The sequence below is a fragment of the Perognathus longimembris genome, chromosome 22 (genome assembly GCF_023159225.1).
Source record: "Perognathus longimembris pacificus isolate PPM17 chromosome 22, ASM2315922v1, whole genome shotgun sequence".
Classification (NCBI taxonomy): domain Eukaryota; kingdom Metazoa; phylum Chordata; class Mammalia; order Rodentia; family Heteromyidae; genus Perognathus; species Perognathus longimembris.
In genome coordinates this window covers 19,935,900-19,957,117 of record NC_063182.1, presented here as the reverse complement: position 1 = coordinate 19,957,117, position 21,218 = coordinate 19,935,900, and the positions used below count along the sequence as shown (strand labels likewise).

Genomic DNA, 21,218 nt, shown 5'->3' with positions numbered 1-21,218 from the left:
TCTATTGCAGATCCTTTCCACCAACATTGCTGAAACCAGCATCACAGTCAATGATGTTGTCTTTGTTATTGATTCAGGCAAAGTGAAAGAGGTGGGTCTGGATAAATTGTTCAATTACTTAAATGAAGAAGATGGAGTTTGAGTCTAACAAATACTCCTATAATGAAAATGGATCTCAGTGGAAAATTTTACTTCTGGGTGACTATAACATAGTAGCATATTGACTTAACTAAAGTATTCTACATTAAATCAGTATATACGAGCTGTTTATCTCAACAAATAAGTTTTAGCTTCTCACTAAGTACTAGAAAGTAAGTGAAATATTTGTGTAGTTGTCAAAACTTTGTCACTGAGTATCATTTTCATAGCATATTTTTGGTTTTCCTTTTACCTATGGGCATTGTTATATCTCCATTGCTTCATGCACAGTAGGTGTTCAAATGATATTCAGTTCAGAAGAATAGGCAGTGATAAAAACAGCATTGGCAACCCACATAAGCCAGGGTTAACAAACTATAGCTAGCAGTTTAATCAGACTTACTATCTCCATTTGTAGAACAAGTTGCCTCCATTCTTTCACCTCCTGTGTGTTGCTGCATTGACACTACAGTAGCCTTTGGATAACAAGGAACTTCTCAAAACCTAAAATATCCCTTTTAGTCTTTGAATGCCTAGTAACTACATAGTAGATTCATTTGCTGACAGAATAAAATTGATAGAGATAATTGAGCTTTCAAGGGAGGAGACATTATTTAGGCTTTGAAATGCAAGTTGTTTCAGGGATATAAATCATTCGAATGTGAAAAATTAATGTCAGTGTAATTATTAGTAATATCTTAGAGACAATAAAGTTTTATTATAAGATTTCAATATAGTCATCATAGATGAATATTGTAAAAGAGGGCTAAGTTTTGTTTTCTTCTGTAATAGAACAGTAGAGAATACTATCAGTAAAGTAGTCAGGTAGAGTTCAGATATTATTGCTCTAAAAATTATTGAAAGCTAGTGTAAGTGTGCTTTATAATACTTTAGAAGTTAATTCCTTTAGGCATTACTTGTTTACCAAATCATGGCTTAAAAATATAGTAGTGTCAAAGCTACTTCACATATAAGACTGACAAATGAAATCTCTAGTGGGAAGCCTGACTGGATTGGAGGTCAGGCATGTAACTGGGCAGAAAACCACACCCTGTCTCAAAAGTAACCAGTATAAAAAATGGACTGGAAACATGGCTTAATGGTAGATTGCCTGCCTAGGATGAGACCCTGGGTCAAACCCCAGTCTTTTTTTTTTTTTGCCAGTCTTGGGCCCCTTGGACTCAGGGCCTGAGCACTGCCCCTGGCTTCTTTTTTGCTCAAGGCAAGCACTCTGCCTTTAGCCACAGTGCCACTTCTGGCTGTTTTCTGTATATGTGGTGCTGGGGAATCGAACCCAGGGCTTCTTCTATGCGAGGCAAGCACTCTTGCCACTAGGCCATTTTCCCAGCCCAAACCCCAGTCTTACTACCACCAAAAAAACAATATATATAACTAGAAAGATCTGAATTTTTCAAAAACCAATATTATTTTCTAATTATTTTAATTAAGACAGTACTTTAAACTTAGCATGTTATAATGTTGATAAAATTTCTTGCTCTTTCTTCTTTAATACCTTTGTATTTTAACAAAAATTATCTAAATATTACAGAAATCCTTTGATGCATTGAACTTTGTAACAATGTTAAAAATGGTGTGGATTTCCAAAGCTAGTGCTATTCAGTGGAAAGGCAGGTAAGTCATGCTTCACATGCAGTCATAAGTCGCCTGCAAGGTAGAAACATTTTATATGCACGGCATAGGTATTGTGTGTGACTCCTATAAAAGCTTAGCTTCACTTTAGTCTTAATTTTTATGTTCTCTCTGCAAAGCAAGCCATTTTAAACCTTTTCAAAAGAAAAGTTCATGTTAAGATTTGAAAGTATGTAGTATAACCCTCACTAAGATGTAAGAAACTGAAACAGAAACAAAAACTGTAAAACATTTGGAATATAGGACATGAGCTAATTTCTAAAATCAAATGAAGACCCAGGTGCTAGTGCCTCACACCTACTTAGGAGACTGAGATTGGGAAGATTTCAGTTCAAGGCCAGCCAAGGCAGAAAAGTATGTGAGCCTCCATTTCAGTGGAATAAGTTGAGTGTGGTAGAGCACAGCTGTGTCAGGAAGTGAGAAAAAGGTTACCCACCTGGGTTCCCACCTGGCTAGGAAGCAAGAGGCTATCTCAGTAATAATTAGCCAGTGTATTGTCAGCTGTTCAATAGATAAAAGATGAATATATAAAGAACTCTAAAAATAAAACAGCAAAAGAACAAACAGTATAGTTATTAATAAGTGGGCAAGTGAACCAAACAGGCAATTCTTACAAGCAGAAATGCAAATGGCTAATAGATATATGAAAAAATGTTCAACATCTTTAGCCATAAAGGAAATGTAAATCAAAACCATTCTAAGATTCTATCTGGAAAAAAAATCAGAGAAATTTAAAAAAGGAAGAACAGGGCTGGGGATATGGTCTAGTGGATATGGCCTGGTATACATGAGGCCCTGGGTTCAATTCCCCAGCACCACATATACAGAAAATGGCCAGAAGTGGCACTGTGGCTCAAGTGGCAGAGTGCTAGCCTTGAGCAAAAAGAAGCCAGGGACAGTGCTCAGGCCCTGAGTCCAAGCTCCAGGAATGGCCAACAAGAAAAAAAAAGAACAACAACAAATGCTGGCAAGGATGGAGAGAAAAAGGAGCCCTTATATACTGTCACTTTGAATGTAAAATAGTGCAGTTACTATGAAACCAATGTAGAGGTTCAATAAAAAAACTAAAAATAGATTTACCTTATGACCCTGCTATACCACGATTGGGCATATATCCAAAGAAGAGTAAGGCAATTTACCAGAAAGATATTTGAATATCTATGTTTATTGCAGCTCTGCTCACAATAGCCCAACATTTACAATCAGCCCAACAACAGATGAATGGGTAAAGAAGATGTGGAGTATGTGTGTGCATGTGCGTGAGTACATGCACACACATGCACACTCTATGGTGTATCACAGAGCAATAAAGGTAAATGAAATCATATCATTTGTAGGAAATGCATGCAGTTGGAGGATATATTGAGACAAACCAATCCCCCACAACAAAATATTGTATGTTTTCACTCATGTGGAAGCTAGACGTATAAGACAAACATTAATACTTTAATTCATAAAAGGGAGAGATGAAGGTATCATGGATTGTTACGGCAGTGGTAGAATAAAGTGAATGATTTAAGAAGTATTAAGGTGTGATATTGGGGATCAATTGTATATCTGAGGGAGTAGAGTAGAATCAAGGATGTTACCCAGCTTTCTGTCTTAGACAATTGAGGGTGGTCGGCACTGTTGTGAGATGGGGAAAGTGCAAGTGTTTATGTTGGGAAGAAGTAACTTCTACTTGAGTTTGAGCTGACTGGAAAGTCACAAGTACTCCTGTCTAAGGCTTCTAAAGTATGAGCCTACAATCAGGGAAATTGGGAAATGACCCTCTAGGATGGATGGAAACTGAACCAAGGTGGAGAGGAAAGTCACCCCAGAGGGATGGTAGCAGAAGGCTGAAGTGTAATCTCAGGGAAACATCAACATTCAAAGTCCTCCCAAATAACATGGGTCTCTGTGAGGATGGAATAAATGGCAATTCTGTATAATTTGCTTAACTCTACTACAGTGCTTGAACATAGTACAGCTTAGAAAAACTGACTGAATTTAAGTTGTCAAACATGTATTCATGCTTTGATATTGATTTGCTTTCAAGGATGTGATACTTCTTTCAGTTTTTACCATAACACTAGAAGGTGTATCAGGAAGGTAATGTTTTTGAATTCCAGTAAATGAAATGAGTCCAAGACAAGGAAAAGCATTTGTAGATGCTAAGGAGTCAAACTCACATGTTTTGATCCTGATTCATTCTTTTTTCTCCTAACTGATATTACCATTCTAGTTTATTATTATATTCCTATTCCTTGTTTGAATTTTAATTTTGTATTTTATTTTTAAGAGCCGGGCGATGTAGACCTGGAATTTGTTTCCGTCTGTTTAGTAGACTACGACTTCAGAATATGTTGGAATTTCAGACTCCAGAACTTTTGAGAATGCCATTACAGGTAGAAACTTATTTAATTCTAAAAGACTTTGTGTGTGAGTGGGGTGGGGAGGTATGAGGGAAGAGAAAGAGCATTTCACCTTCTGCCAAGTAGACTTCCAGAAATGGTAGTTTATAGAGCAGGATGGTAAATTACATATTATAGAAGGTAGATATAGCTATAACAAAATTCTTTTCCTATGCAGGTAAGGTTAATAGGCCTTCAGGTTTTAAAAGTTACTGGCAGTCATTTAAGTTATGGGATACTTCATTAGTGTTATTTTGTAATTTAGCATGTTAAAGAATCTTAGCTGTGAGTGTTGACCTTGAAAATGTTCAGTGAAGGGGAAACCAGATTATTTAAGTTCCCAGACCTAAAGTAGTACCAAACTAATGGCACTATTATTTCAGAAGTTCTGGAACACCGTTCACTTAGATGTCTAGTCCTTATTGTTTTTCTTGACGTTTTCTTACTTTGTGGAAGAGTCATCCACTATGTAGTTTCCAAGAGAGGCTACCAGAATTTCATGAATTTAATTCTTTACTGTATTAGGCTAGCTGCTTGCTTCCTCATCTTTAAAGAGACACAAAATCATGGTTTTGGTATCCATGTACCTAACAGGATTTGCCACTTCCTTTGTGAGATTTTTTTTTTTTATTCCTCCTGAGATAGAGCTGAAAATTCTTAACAGGAGCCTAAATTACCCGCTGTTTTCTGTGTATGCAGCTTTATTTCTTGCTTCCCCTCTTGTCTCATAAAGATAAAAATGAGTAGCTTTAGTTTCTTGAGTACATCTTGTTTTCTTCTACCTCAGTGCCTTAACACGTGTGGTATCTCTGTCTCTTAATTTCTTTCCCTTGCTTTTATGGTAACTACTTATTCTTCACCTCTTAAAATATCATGGCCTTCCCTGAATTCTGTTTTTTCCTGAGCTTGTTAAGTCTCATTTTATCTGGTTGGTTTCTTGTATCCTTTTGTAGCACTTAACTAGTTGTGACTGGTAAATAATTAGTTGTCTAGGTTTGTTTTTGATGTGACAAAAGTAACTCCACAGGACAGGCATTTGTCATCCTATTTTTTGCCAACTTGCTTCTTAGCACCTTGCACCTAGAAAGCACTTAAATATTTGTTGGCTGGATAAAAGGTTCTAGAGTGCAGTAAGTGTAAAGGGGAAAGGGGAAATGACCTTTGGGTAGTGACTCTGGGTGTTGTGTGTAAGGACTGCATGAGGAGATGGCCAGAGGAGGCAGTGGTCGTTTTGGTATGAGCTGACTGAAGATGCTTACCCAAGGCAAAGAATGAGTCTACATTGCACCCAAAGAGAGTGTTGGCTCTACGTGCTTTCTAACCGAGACATACTGGTCAGTCTTTAGGAACTCATGATTTCTTTAAAAATAAAAGCCAGCATACTGTTCATTTTAATTTAATTATTTGCTGCTTTAATTTATAGGAACTTTGTTTACACACCAAGCTGTTAGCCCCAGTGAATTGCACCATTGCTGATTTCCTGATGAAAGCCCCTGAACCTCCACCAGCTTTAATTGTAAGAAATGCAGTACAGATGCTTAAGGTTGGTGTCTTTATAACTTTGTTCACCTGACTCGGTTTTACTTGCAAATTTAAGCCAAATGAAAATATATCTTTAAAAAAAAATCCTTAGTTGATCATGTACTTTAAACAGTACTTTTGTAATTAATAGTAGGTAAAATAGCAGGTATAATGTTTGCATTTACACATATATTTGAAGGAGCTGCTGTATTTTTGTGATATGTGGTAGCACAGTTATTGCTTTCTTAGATTTTCTTTTTTAAAGCTAAACACGCTTTTGGTCATATCAAAATATCTTCCTTATTAGACAATAGATGCCATGGATTCCTGGGAAGATCTGACGGAACTTGGGTATCATTTGGCTGACTTGCCAGTGGAACCCCATCTTGGCAAAATGGTCCTGTGTGCCCTTGTTCTGAAGTGTCTGGACCCCATCCTTACAATTACCTGCACACTAGCGTACCGGGACCCTTTTGTTCTGCCAACGCAGGCCTCTCAAAAGCGTGCAGCCATGCTCTGCCGGAAGCGCTTCACTGCGGGCACCTTCAGTGACCACATGGCCCTTCTCAGAGCATTCCAGATACTTCACTGCTTCTTCTTCCTGCAGGTGCAGGTGAACACACCTGCTCCTCCTGCAGGTGCTGGTGAACAGTCTTCTAGGCCAGTGTTGCAATGTCAACCTTAAGAAGTAAACAAATAGAGATGGTACTTCCATTAAGTTTGCTTTCTTTATGAAGTGACATTTTATTAGTAGTTTAGGAAAAAAATGCCTGCATGCTGTTAGTATGTTAAAATTATCAGTTTTTTCTACTTTACTTCTTCCTCATTTTCTTCTTATAGGAATGTATGTGTTTTATTTATACCCATGTATGTTTATATTTATACTTGTAATTATTACTATTTATTTTATTTATTTTTTTGCTGGTTCTGGGGCTTGAACTCAAGGCCTGGGCGCTATTCCTGAACCTCTTAGTGCTCAAGTCTAGTGCTTTACCACTTGAGCCACAGCGCCAAGTCTGGCCTTTTCTGAGTAATTTAATGGAGATAAGAGTCTCATGGACTTTTCTGCCTAAGCTGGATCCTCAGCTCAGGAGCTAGGATTATAGGCGTGAGCCACTGGTGCCTGGTTAAGAATTTAATGTTATAAAGCAAAAAGGATCTAGAGATCACTTAAGAATTTTTAACGATAACATTAAGACATGAGGAAAAGATATGGAAAGTGGTCCTTTAAGGAGGGGAAATACAATTTAATTTTAGAAATTCAGGTATATGGTTAGGAAGTGCTATATCTTGAATAAATGGACATCTTCTTTAAATTCTCTTGAATGTCTTCTGGGCCTGTATAGTTTTAAATTTTTCTTCTTTGTTTATGGAAAAAGTACTCCCCAAGTATATAGGCTATTTCCAGCACATACATAACTTTTAAAAGTAATTGTGAGTTCTTTTATACTATTGAGTAGTGGATGACTCATTGTTATTAATTGTGTTGAAAATTTCCCACATTTACGTGGCATTGAATCACCTTAAATATCTGAGATGGTGTTGCTTTACAAAGGTGGACCTTTAGGTTACTGATACTAAGTTTTCCTTGGGATTTTACAGACCCAGAATTTGAATATATTTGAATATATATTATCTAATGGTAAATTTTATTTGATCATAAAGTCTCTGACTTGTTGATTTGTTAGGGTCAGAATTGAATTTGAGTGACTCAGCTTGTTTCTTTCTTTTTGTTTTTGTTTTCGTTTTTTTTGGCCAGTCCTGGGCCTTGGACTCAGGGCCTGAGCACTGTCCCTGGCTTCTTCCCGCTCAAGGCTAGCACTCTGCCACTTGAGCCATAGCGCCGCTTCTGGCCGTTTTCTGTATATGTGGTGCTGGGGAATCGAACCTAGGGCCTCGTGTATCCGAGGCAGGCACTCTTGCCACTAGGCTATATCCCCAGCCCCCTCAGCTTGTTTCTTGATCAGAAAGTGATTGGTGTATTATTCTGGTTTTGTAGGCATGGCAGAAAGCATGGAGTGATGGGTGGGAGCGAGCCTTCTGTGAAAAGAACTTTCTGTCACAAGCCACTATGGAAATAATTATAGTAATGAGAACACAGCTGCTCGGTCAACTTAGAGCATCAGGTACAGTTCCTTCCCAAGGACTCTTAACTATAGTACCCAACTTGTAACTTGTCATATGACTTTCTGTTTCTTTATAATACTGTTTATGAGCTGATTTATAGACTTCCACATGACCTCAACTTTCACTTGATGAAAAAATGGATATTGCAGAAGATGAAGTAGAGAGATTTGTGAACAGAATCTATACTCTTAGCAATTTTCAGTTATTTGTTGATAAAGATCACTTTAGTTATATTCTTTTGTCAGTTAATAGTTACTTTAACTCTGGAAGGAATATTGTAAAATTTTAAGTAGATTGATAGGAGGAGTGGTGTTCTTTAAAATATGTTTTGAACCCCGAAACAAATACTAATTATTTGAAGGTTGTTGATTCTTTTGTGCAAGAGGGTTTTAATGTTATTGTTTCATTTTAGAATCGCTTCTTTTATTTCTTCCCACCCCCTAGTAACATAATATAATAAAGTGGTAGCCAAGAGAAAAAACATGAGAGCCCGGATTCATAGGTTAGCTGAACTACAAAATAATAGAGCAAAAGGATCAGAATTTAAAGTTGTCTCAAATATTGGGAAATATGAAAAAATTTTGAAATTCAAGTGAGCATATGTTTATTTTCTTGACTTCACCTCCAGAATTAATGTGTCATAAAACATTAACACCAGTCAGAAGAATTGTTTGGGTTTCTCATGGTAAACTTAGTATATTTCGGATAGCAGCTGATAGAGCACTTTGGGGTTGGATGTGGGAGAGCATACCTGTGATCCTAGTATTCAAGAGGCTGAGCTAGGAGGATCATGAGTTCAAGGCCAGTCTCCACTGCAAAGTGAGACCCTGTCTCAAAAAAATATATATACATTTGAAAAAGTTTCTTAAACTGCTAATAAATATGGTACTTTATCTAATGTCTGAGCAGATCTAGATCTTGTTTTCTTTATTATATATTTTAGACTTTACAGAACAGACTCAATTAAAGAATTGGTGTATCATTAAACCTGTGTGAACTATACTTTTGTTTCATGAAAAGTACACACTTTTGTTTGTTTCTTTTTCTGGGACTCTAGGTTTTGTTAGAGCACGAGGTGGTGGTGACATTTGAGATGTTAACACAAACTCCGAGAACTGGGCTGTCGTAAAGGCTGCACTGGTGGCAGGCATGTATCCTAATTTAGTCCATGTGGACAGAGAGAATGTAGTACTGACAGGGCCAAAGGAGAAAAAAGTACGATTTCATCCCACTTCAGTTCTCAGTCAGCCTCAATATAAAAAGGTAAAACATTTTCAATGCCTTGATGTGAAGTCAGTTTAGGTAGTTGAAGATCAACAACAACAAAAATATACTCCAAATATCTGTCTGCTTCCAGAGCTTGATTAGTTATATACATTTAATGAAACATAGGAACAAAACTTTTGTTAAATCTTAAAGCATTAGAAGAGGTAAAATTATAAAATTATAACAGTAATGACTTTGGTTTTTGTGTGGGTACTAATGACATATTATTGGTTACATCAAGAGACTGCAAAGTATTTCTAGTGTATTAGGTAATAAGAACAAGTATCAATGTTTTCATTTATTTTCCTAATAGATACCTCCAGCCAGTGGTCAGGCCGCAGCAATCCAGGCACTGCCCACAGATTGGCTTATTTATGATGAGATGACTAGAGCCCATCGAATAGCTAATATTAGATGTTGTTCAGCAGTGATGCCTGTCACTGTATTCGTTTTCTGTGGACCAGCTCGACTGGCAAGCAACCTTCATCTTTTAGAGGTAAATTTGTTAGGAAGGACATAAGATCCATTTTACATCAACTAAATAACAACAACGAAATAAAGGTGAAATTACAATAATTCTGTAGTTAGTAGCTTAGTTTTAAAGTAGATTATTAAGATATACCACTGTCCTTGAAATTCTGAAATTAATATCTGAGATAACGTAACATCAGTGTTTTACACTTTTGGTCACTCTTACAGATGGGAAGTTTTTTTCCACTTAAATATAAATGGTAATTAAAATACTTTAAAATAACTTTACTCATTTACATATTTTAATTTATTTTCTCATTCTTTTAGATTCTTTGTTCCTCTACCAGAGTATTATTTCATGTTAATGGCTTGCAAAAGATTCTCACATTTAGCATAATTATGTATTTATATATGAAATGTTATGTCATTATTTAGCAAAATTTATTTAAGCATTCTGTTACAGCTGGGTGTTTTGGTGATTTCCAATTTTGCTATTTAGAGACTCAGTAAATATCAGCTATTGTGGTAAATATTGAAACCGTAACAGAAAAGATACTTTGGCATCAGGATTTTACACAATTGAGGCAGTAGACAGTAAGTAGACAGTCTTCATGGTACTATCAAGAAAATAAAGAGGACTGCCTTAGGGGTAACCTACTTTATAAAGAAGGCCTAACCAAGTTACTCTAAGGAGATGAGACTTAGAGTAGGTGAAGCCAGCCCTGTGATAAGGCAGAAATGTTCTCTATATACAGGAGGACCATCTCCAAAGTCTACCCTAGGAAGTGAATGATCTTGGAACTGGCAGAAAGGCGTGACTGGGGCACGGGATCAGTGGTAGTGGGTAGTGAGACAGCTTGAAAGGAAGGGATAGATTTGTAGACCATAGTGCAGGATAAGCCATTAAAGGATTTTTAGTAAGGGAGCAAGGTCATGATGTGGCTTTTCTTCTTTTTTTTTTTTTTTTGGCCATTCCTGGGGCTTGGAGTCAAGGCCTGAGCACTGTCCCTGGCTTCCTTTTGCTCAAGGCTAGCACTCTGCCACTTGAGCCACAGCGCCACTTCTGGCCGTTTTCTATATATGTGGTGCTGGGGAATTGAGCCCAGGGCTTCATGTATACAAGGCAAGCGCTCTTGCCACTAGGCCATATCCCCAGCCCCGATGTGGCTTTTCTTGAACAAGATCTTTTTGGTTGAGTGGATACATTTCTTAAGGCACAAGAAAGAAGAGTAGAGGCTCTTGTATATACTTAGGAAAGATAATAGCTAATGTGAAAAGAAGTAGATTGAGAATTACTTGGGAGGAACTCATATTTGCTGGACTAAATATGGGTGTTAAGGAAAGGGAGGCAAGGATAATTTGGGTAGGAGGAAATTCAAGGCCTGGGCAGGCAAAGTCTGAACTGCCTAAGACAGCCTAAGTGAAGTTTGTTTTAGAAGGTAGATGCATATGTAGATCTGAAGCTGTAGGAGCTCATGGAAGAGGCCTGCCTAGAACATACAAATTTGGGGGCCATCAGGTTGTAAATAATATTTTAAAACATGAGTGGGTTTCTTCAAGACAATGTGTAAATTAGAGAAGAGGAAACAAGTGCCCTAGTGTTGGGGTGGTCATCTTTTCTATAGCTTTGAAAAACTTGAAAAACTCTGTATCGTAGGCAGTGGGTGGGTGGATGGCCCGGACAAGAGGTGTTTCAATGGAGTGATGGGTCAGAGGGAGTATGGAGGAGGCAGCTCGTGAGAGTGGGATGCTGAAACATTGATTTCTGTCCTGTGTCTTCTGCTTTGATTTGCTTAATATTTTCCTAGGGTTACAAGTTGTTGTTGTTGTTGTTTTAATTGTGACAGTTCTGGAGCTTCATTCAGCGAATAAGGATTATACTTCAGTTTTTAAGTTCTTGGCATTTTTATTTTTTTGTATTGCAATTAAAGATTGTAGTCTTAAGTGTATCTTATTTTTCTCCTTTAAAATATTGATGCACCTAATTCATGAGATGTTTAAGAAAGTTTCTGAGGTCCTGGGAATATGGCCTAGTGGTAGAGAGCTCGCCTTGTATATATGAAGCCCTGGGTTCAATTCCCCAGTACCACATATATGGGAAACGGCCAGAAGTGGCGCTGTGGCTCAAGTTGCAGAGTGCTAGCCTTGAGCACAAAGAAGCCAAGGACAGTGCTGGGCTCTCAGTCCAAGGCCCAGGACTGGCAAAAAAAAAAAAAGTTTCTGATGTAAGTTGCAAGAATGTCAGGAAGAATTATGCACATAAAAGTATTCTACTTACTGATTTTACTAAGATGTATGATAGTAAAAGTGACTCGCTGCTGAGCACCGGTGGCTCATGCCTGTAATCCTACGTACTCAGGAGGCTGAGAACTGAGGATCACAGTTCAAAGCCAGCCCAGGCAGGAAAGTGTGAGACTCTTATCTCCAGTTAACTACCAGAAAACCAGAAGTACGCTGTTGCTCAAGTGGTAGAGCACTAGCTTTTAGCTGAAGAGCTCAGGGACAGTGTCTAGGCCTAGACAGAGTTTAAGCCACATGACTGATTTAAAAAAAAAAAGTGACTTTCTGTTTCCATATATGTTTGGACAGCAGATGGCATTCCCAATGATAGTAGTGACAGTGAAATGGAGGACCGAACCACTGCTAACTTGGCTGCCTTGAAACTTGATGAGTGGCTTAATTTTAAACTAGAGCCAGAGGTAAGTTGCTTTTTAATAGGTAATACATTTCTTTTGTTAAGTTGCTATAAATTGATGTATTTTTCTTTAACACTTGATATAGAGAATGCAAAACCTTCTTGTGTTGTCTTTTATATTTTTTCCCCCAATAGAAGACTTGAAAAACCTAGATGTGGCTCAGTATTTTTTCATGTACCTAGTTTCTTACTCCACTCATGCTGCTACAACAAATATTATAGACTGGATAATTATAAAAAGTGTAAGTATTTCTCACGGTTCTAGATGCTATGATGTCCAAAATCAAGGATGAGAGCTACTTTCCATATATAAGAGGGCAGCCCTGGGTCTTCTGTGTTCTCAGAAGGCAGAAGTGCAAAAGGGATGAACATACTTCATCAAGTCTTTCTTTTACTTTTTAATTTTGTGTAGTCCTGGGGCTTGAACTCAGAGCCTGGGTTCTGTCCCTGATGCTTTTTTGCTCAAGACTAGCAATTCTACCACTTCAGCCAGCTTTACTTCCAGCTTTTTGGTGATTCTACATTCCATATTGAATTTCAACATGAATTTTTAGAGGGAACAAATGCATTCAAACCATAGCAGTAATATTTTAGTATTTCTGCATATATTAAAAATTAGTATTGGGGATATGAAACCTTTATTTTGTGTATTCCTGAGTGAAATATTCTGTTTTGTGTTTCCATGTATCTCTGAATTGGGAATAAATTGTGTGTGTGCACGCAGGTTTGGGTGCATATGCTAGAGTTAGGATTTGAACTCAGGGCCTCTCTTTCTTGGCTTTTTCCTTCGGGTCTGGCACTGTACCACACCTCTGCTCCTGGCTTTTTGCTGTTTAATTGGAGATAAGAGTCTTAAGGACTTTTTCAGCCTGGGCTGGCTTTGAACTCTATAATCTTTGCCTCTTGAGTAGGTAGAATTACAGGTGTGAGGCTTCAGTACCCAGCTTGGGAGTAAATGTTTTAAAATTTTACATTCTTTTAAGTTAAACTTTTTCATGACTCTGCTTTTAATGATTATTATATCAATGTTTTGGGGGGAGAGAATAACCAAGTTGTCAATAGTCAACAATTTCTAGCTTTACTTCTTTTAAACATCTATTCATTGGTCATTGCAACCTACTGCAGTCTCGTTCTCATTTCCAGCCCTTTGCTGCATTGAAACTCTTCTCTCCAAGGTCATCTGTGTTCTCTACGTTAGTTTGATCATTGTCACTGTTGCTCATAACCTCCTGTTTATAATTCTCCTCTCCTTCATTCCTGCTCCGACTTCATTATCTTTAATTACTGGGACATTAATCCCTCTTAATTCTTCCTTTGCAGTCATTCCTTCTAGGATGTTTCCCTGACCATTATGTAGGTTAAGTTCTCTGGTTCTTTGTGCCTAGCTGTTTTCTTCTCATTGGCTCTGGGAGCCGTGAGATGTCCCACGGAGTCATGCCTCTGCATGTAGGCTTAGTCACGTGGATGCTCTGAGAGTGCCCTTACCTTCTGAACAGCCTCATTTGGATGTTCTGCAGACACAACAGTAATGTCTCAGTAGCACCAGTGTCTTTATTCATCTGTTATTGCTACTATATTTTCAATATTAGTGTTTGATCTCACCCCCATTAAACTCTCTCTAGTCTTGATTATGGTAAATGAGAAATTTTATTTCATTCATGACACAAATGAATGGAAATAGTAACAGTTTCAGATCTTAAGTAATGAAGAGTGTCTTACATACATGTTATGTTTGCTTGCATCTGTTTGAGCTGAGGAACTTGTATTACAGGCTGCCAGTTTATTACTGCAGCTCAGACAGAAGTGGCATAGTCTGTTTTTACGCCGAATGAGAGCTCCATCTAAACCTTGGTCTCAAGTGGATGAAGCCACCATACGAGCAATTATAGCTGTGTTAAGTACAGAGGAGCAATCTGCAGGTTTACAGTAGCCGTCTGGGATTGGCCAGAGGCCAAGACCCATGTCTTCAGAAGAACTTCCTTTGGCATCATCTTGGAGGTCAAATAATAGTAGGAAAAGCTCAGCAGACACCGAATTTCCTGATGAGTGTACTACTGCAGAAAGGTAAAATATGATCTAAATGGAAAGTATTTTCTCCAAGAAGTTAATTATTTGTACTAGTTAATGATTACTTTTTTTTTTTACAATCGAGGATGAAAAAAAAGTATAATAAAATGAAAAGTTTTAGTTAGGTCTTACTAGTATTAAGGTAATGTAAGGGATTTTAAGTACTTATGAGATATTTAATATTCAGGATCATTCTATCAGAAGAAAACTCAAATTGTTCATTTCCAGAATTCACAAATTGAAGGTATATTGGAAAGAAAGCAACGTTTTGTTTATTTTATTTTATTTATTTTGCTAGAGCTTGAACTCAGGGCCTCACACTCTTGCTTGCCTTTTTTTTTTTTCTTTTTTGCCAGTCCTGGTCTTGGACTCAGGGCCTGAGCACTGTCCCTGGCTTCTTTGTGCTCAAGGCTAGCACTCTACCACTTGAGCATCACTTCTGGCCATTTTGTATATATGTGGTGCTGGGGAATCGAACCCAGGGCTTCATGTATACAAGGCAAGCACTCTTGCCACTAGGCCATATTCCCAGCCCTCTTGCTTGGCTTTTTCACTCATGGTTAATGCTCTACCACTTGAGCCACACCTCCATTTCTGAAAGCAACGTTTTGAAAGTATGTTTTATTGATACATGTTAAGTGACATGTTTCCTAGATAGTCTGCAGTGAGAATTATTTACAGTTGTTTAAAGTCCATTTCCCACCATTCCCCTCCCCACCCCATATTGGAGCTGTTGTTTCATAAACCTGTGTGTATGATTCATCTCTGACCCTTCTGTCTTGTTCCAGAGTACTGACGAAATCTCCACCCACCTCAGAAGTACAAAGACAGAGGAATTTTGCATCCAAAGCGGAGCACTGAGGACCGATCAGACCAGTGCTCTGTGAAGTCTGCGGACAGCAGCACCTACCCAAGTCCTTGTGCGAGTCCTTCCCCACCATCTTCAGGAAAGGTAAGTAGTAGCAGAACTAGATGCAGGAAGTGTCAGGTTTGTAGGACCTCCAGTGTTACACGTTTAAATACCACCCTTGCAGGTATAACTATTGAATGTCTCCTGGAAAACTGCAATACTTGGAGTACATTTTTTATTTTTTTAGTATTTTTTCTGCTTGCCAAATACTTCTAATAATTACTATTTTGGGGTATTTTAACTAAGAGATTATTTACTAATTGTATATAGCTGGGATGTTCATTATTTTTATTTCTTTAGAACCTTTTGGTAGGGCTGGGGATATGGCCTAGTGGCAAGAGTGCTTGCCTCGTATACATGAGACCCTGGGTTCAATTCCCCAGCACCACATATACAGAAAATGGCCAGAAGTGGCACTGTGGCTCAAGTGGCAGAGTGCTAGCCTTGAGCAAAAAGAAGCCAGGGACAGTGCTCAGGCCCTGAGTTCAAGCCCAGGACTGGCCAAAAAAAAAAATAGAACCTTTTGGTTGAAACAACAAAGCTATTTAAATAAATTTTGGTATATAATTTCAAAATCAGAAGCATGTGTTTCTTTTACTCATTAATTGGTATTTGGGTCTTTTTTTTTTTTTTTTTGCCAGTCCTGGGCCTTGGACTCAGGGCCTGAGCACTGTCCCTGGCTTGTTTTTTTTTTTTTTTTTTTTTTTGCTCAAGGCTAGCACTCTGCCACTTCAGTTACAGCGCCACTTCTGGCCATTTTCTGTATATGTGGTGCTGGGGAATCGAACCCAGGGCTTCATGTATAAGAGGCAAGCGCTCTTGCCACTAGGCCATATCCCCAGGCATTAATTGGTATTTGGAAGTACAATAATTATTGTAAAATAATATTAAATAAAATATTGTTAGGTACAGAAGGCAGATTGGGGCTAGGAAGGCAAAAGATAGATGATATGGAACTGAAAACTATTCTCTTTAAAATGTGTAATATGAATTATTTCATTTGTTCAGAATGTGTTTACTTTTAGTTTCCTGTGTTACTAACACCTGAATAAGTATTTGGATAGGGGTTACTTAGCTACATTGTGCTTCAGCAGATAGTTTTACCATATACTGGGTTACATAATAAATATGTTTAACTTTACAAGAAACTCAACTCTTTTCTAAAATGGCTGTACTAGTCTGCATTTTCTTTAACAAACTCTTAAGAGTTTAATTTGTTGGATATTTTTAGCAGAACTTGGCATTACTTATAATGGTAATGTCTTTATAATTCAAAATATGGGATGGTCTTGTGATTCCTAGTTAATAGATTGGTGGTGGCCATTAATGTGAACTTGCATTTTCCCTGCTCTGCATCTTTTCTGTGCTCATTTCCCATTCTGGCCATAGTCTCTGCTGAATTAGCATTCTAATTTGTTGTTACTTGTTTCTTTTTTGCCAATATCAGGGCTTAAACTCTGAGGCCTTGCCTTCTCTTGCTTGATTTGCTCACAACTGGTGCTCAACTTGTTGAGCTTTTGCAGTACTTGCTATGCAGATTCAAATCCCTGTGGCCTCTAAACCCATCTCTGTTTTGCAACTCCAGAACTGCTAGACTTGTCACAGGAAACTGCCTCCTCATAGTAAACATAGCAGTTAGTTTAAGTTTGTTTTCAGAATGTCTAGGTTTTTAAAAACATATTGTGAAAATCCATTTGGAGTCTTAAGTTAAAGTCTGGATCCTTTCTTTTTATGCTTTGAAAGTACATACTGTTGTAAGCTCATTTTGATTGAGCTTTGTAAAAGTTTTCAAGCATGATGGAGCTTTTTGCATTTGTTGACTATTTGGTAAAATATTTTTGTCTTATGTATTTATAGAAATGGTGTTTACTGATTTTGAAAGGTTACATTACCCTCCAAGAACTTACATATTGTTTTATAGGGCTCAAAATCTCCTTCACCAAGACCCAACATGCCTGTTCGGTACTTCATAATGAAGAGTAGCAATCTGAGAAACCTTGAAATTTCTCAACAGAAGGGCATCTGGTCTACAACCCCTAGTAATGAGCGGAAGCTAAATCGGGCCTTCTGGGAGAGCAGCATGGTTTACTTGGTATTTTCTGTTCAAGGATCTGGGCATTTCCAGGTGAGCCATCCTGAATGGACTTGTTCCATTTTACTGTACAGTGGGTCACACTGTACAGGTAAAAACAGCAAAACAAAGCCAGGCTTTTTACTACATTGGAGTGGAGTGGTGCTTTTTGCTTGACTTGGAATGCTGAGTATTTTATATCTCTTCTAAGGGTGCTAGAACTGGGACCTCTTTATTTTTGCCTTTGCACATAAATACTTTCCTCGAAACACAACCTTAGATTTACTGGTTCTCAGATGCATTAAGACTAAGGAGAGTTTGACTAGGTAGAATGTTTAAATAGGCCAAGAAAGTTGGCATTGACAATGTGTGTTTCTCAACTGTGCTTAACTTCATGCATATCTGAATGGAATTTATTATAGAAATAGAACTTTGGTTCAATTGTCTTTATTTGTCATGAAATAAATGTAGACTTAGAATAGAAGACAGGTTATTTAGAAACAGCATTTGAAGTGTGTTAGATTAAAATTATGTTTTCTTCTAAAATTTGGTAATAAAGTCTATAAAAAATTTAGTAAGGAGCTTTAATTTTGATTTTTTTGTTGTTAAGCATACATTACTTTTATAGTTTTACCTTAAAAATGTCAAAAACTCAGCTTTATCAGACATATTAAGTTCATATATTTTAATACCTTTCCCTCCATCTATTCCCCTTATTTTACCTACAGGGGTTTTCCAGGATGTCTTCTGAGATAGGAAGGGAGAAAAGTCAAGACTGGGGCTCACCTGGCCTAGGCAGGGTGTTTAAGGTCGAGTGGATACGAAAAGAGAGCCTTCCTTTCCAGTGTGCACACCACCTGCTCAACCCGTGGAATGACAACAAGAAGGTGCAGATAAGCCGAGATGGGCAGGTAATATGCTGTCATTCACGTTATTTACTCTGCCCAGCACTCCCAGTAGAAAATCTACAGTCTACATATTTACCTATTTAATGTCTTAATGTCTTAAACGAATTATATAAAGTAAATAACCATTTTATATTTTTAATGAAATGAGTTATTACTCCATTTGATATTAAGAGGGTATAGACTTAGAGATTAATTTTACCTAAATGACAGTGAGTCATGTCTTTAATCAGGTGGCTTACTTCACATCCACACAGGAAAGTATAAGTTGGTTTTTAAATACTCGTAGTGATAACATGAAGTCTGTAAAGTGGCATTCTTTTATTTTTGTTTTATTTTATTCTTGTATTTTTACTTGTTATTTTATGTTCTAATGCTGATTTTGAGATCAACAATTCCTAAAAAGAAGACTGTTCAAGTTGGGCACTTTTGCTAAATCTCCATTAAAAACCATGTACTATTTCTACATAGAATTCCAGGACTATGTGAACCAGTTGGCATTTTGCCATGAAAGTTGAGACATTTGTAGATTCATTAGTCTGAAATCTGAAAGTCAACTTGTATATCTTAAAGCAAAGATTAGTACAATATGTACCATTTGGTTATAGCATGGTCTGACAAAAAAATAAATAAAATGGAATTCTTTTTGCATTTTTATCAGTGTAGTTTTTGGTAATTAAAGAAAATTTCACTCTCATTCTTTGTATGTTTATTTTAACTTTTGATTTATCCAGGAACTAGAACCACAGGTTGGTGAACAGTTGCTCCAGTTATGGGAACGCCTTCCTTTGGGAGAAAAACCCACAAGTGACTGACAATGCAGGTTATGCCTATTTGACTTTGAGTACTGACAGTATTTGTTGTCATTAGAATGACATTCAGAGTATTTCTTTTCTCCTTTTACTGTTCTAGAATGCTTAGCTGTGGAAGAACATGCCCAAAGGAAACTCCAAATGTACCATGTTTCCCAAACCGAGAGGGGGTGTGTGTCACACATGACGAGTGTGGTTGCAATGCTACTTCACATCACCGTCTTCACATGTGAGAACTGTAGTGATCATAGGGAACAAAGCAGTAATCATTTCATGGCTTGACACAACAGCAGTTACTTTTAAAAAAAATGGAATCACAACCCATTGTTTACTTTGTAATGCAGAAAAGGCATGACTATCATATTTTCTGAGCACCATGTAGAAGAATCAGTTCCTTAATTCATCATCAAGAAAAAAATACCAGCAGCCAAGTAACTTTAAAAATGGCCTTTAAAAATAATTTGTGTTAAGGGCTGCTCATTTTGTCATGTTAAGTCAGAGACATGTTAAAAGAAAAGAAGGAATGCTCTTTTTTGTGTGATTAGGTAATGCAGTAAAATCTAAAGAGAAAGGTAGAGCTCCTTCCTGCCTTGATAAATGAGGTTATGTTGCTTAGCTGATTATAGAGCTGCCTCTTTTAAACTGAGGACTCCCATACCTATCTTCCCTCCTTCCCTCCCTCCCTCCCTCTCTTACTTCCTTCTCTCCTTCCTTCCCTCCCTCCCTTCCTCTCTCTCTCATAAAAGCTCTCACAAGTCCTTCACTGAACACAGTAATTTTGACATCTTTGGCTATAGCACCTTGTTAAAAGATTTAAAGACATTTCTACAAGTTTTAAAAGATACACAGCAGTTATTGGTACCTTGGTTGCTTTATGTTTTTGAACCTAACACACAAGGACCACAGTTCTAGATGTCTTCTATTATGTTTAAATTTTTCTCTGACTTACATTTCAGATATGGCTTCCTTTTCTGCATTTACTACTTAAAAACTTTCTAACCTATGATAATGCCAAGTCTCAGGTTTCTTTGCCCTCTCAGAGTTGCTTGGTTTGTGCATTTTCTTAGAGGCTATTCCAAGGGGAATAGAAGGATAGGTTAAGTGGGGGAAAAAGTACCTGAACATACTAGACTGAATACTTCTTCTCATAGTGTCTTTGAGTCATTGCCATAAAGAAAAAAATGGATAGACTTTAAAGACAAAGAAAATTCCAAGTATTCTGGTTCTGTATTTGAGAAGAAATGAAAAAAATCACTGGTCAACATAAAATCTTGAGACCATCTCTGAGAAGCATTATTGGTGCATTGGTTTAGAATGTCAGCTGTGATTTTTGTTTGTATTTGTATTAGTAGTTCTTAGGTTTGTTCTTTTTATACTTTGGGGCACAACTGTAAGTTGAGCCTATTCAAATTATGTTACATTTTATGTGTATTACATTTCTTTTCCTATTAGATCAGCTTATGTTTTCTTGATAATGTGTACTTTTTTAAAGGTATATATTAGTACTTTTCAGTGTTTTCGATTTGAAAGGACTTAAAAAAACACAGCTTGTTTAAATTTTCACGTTTTCTAATATCTAGCCCTGTATGTAAATGATGAGTTTGTTGGTATTTAAAATGAATACAGTTTGAATGTAATTAAAATGTTTTTGGAAGAAATGAACTTTAAATGTTAATATGCTTATTAAATGAATTCTGTTAAATTATTTAGATCCTGTGTACTGCATCTCTTTTTTCCTATAATGCAGCAACCTTCCCATGTCTTGGTGTAACGCAGCACAGTTAACACTGATGGAGACCAAGGCCTTCAAGGAAGACAGTCACTGAGGGGTTCAACATGAGCTGCCTTTGAACTGTCTCTGAGAACAGATAGAACTTGTTCCCACTTGTAATCTTAGCTACTCAGAAGGCAGAGACCAGGAAAGTAGACAGAGGATTGAGGTTTGAAGCCTGCCTGGGTAAAAAGTTAACAAGACCCCATCTTATACAGTAAGCTGGGCCATGGTGAGATAGGCCTGTCATCCTAGCTATGAAAGAGGTCTTAAGTAGGGATCGTGGTCCAGGCTGGCCCCAAGCAAAAATACGAGACCTTATAAGAAAGATAGTTAAATGCAAAAAAGGCTAAGGGTCTTGCTTAATTGGTAGAGCACCTTCCTAATAAGCACAGGGTTTTGAATTCAAATCCCTATATCA

The 21,218-nt window shown here is 37.4% G+C and overlaps 1 pseudogene; it reads left to right on the top strand.

Annotated features, from left to right (window-relative positions):
• Nucleotides 1–20,881, top strand: part of LOC125339940 — a 32,006-nt pseudogene extending 11,125 nt beyond the window's left edge.
• Nucleotides 20,882–21,218: the final 337 nt, after the last annotated feature.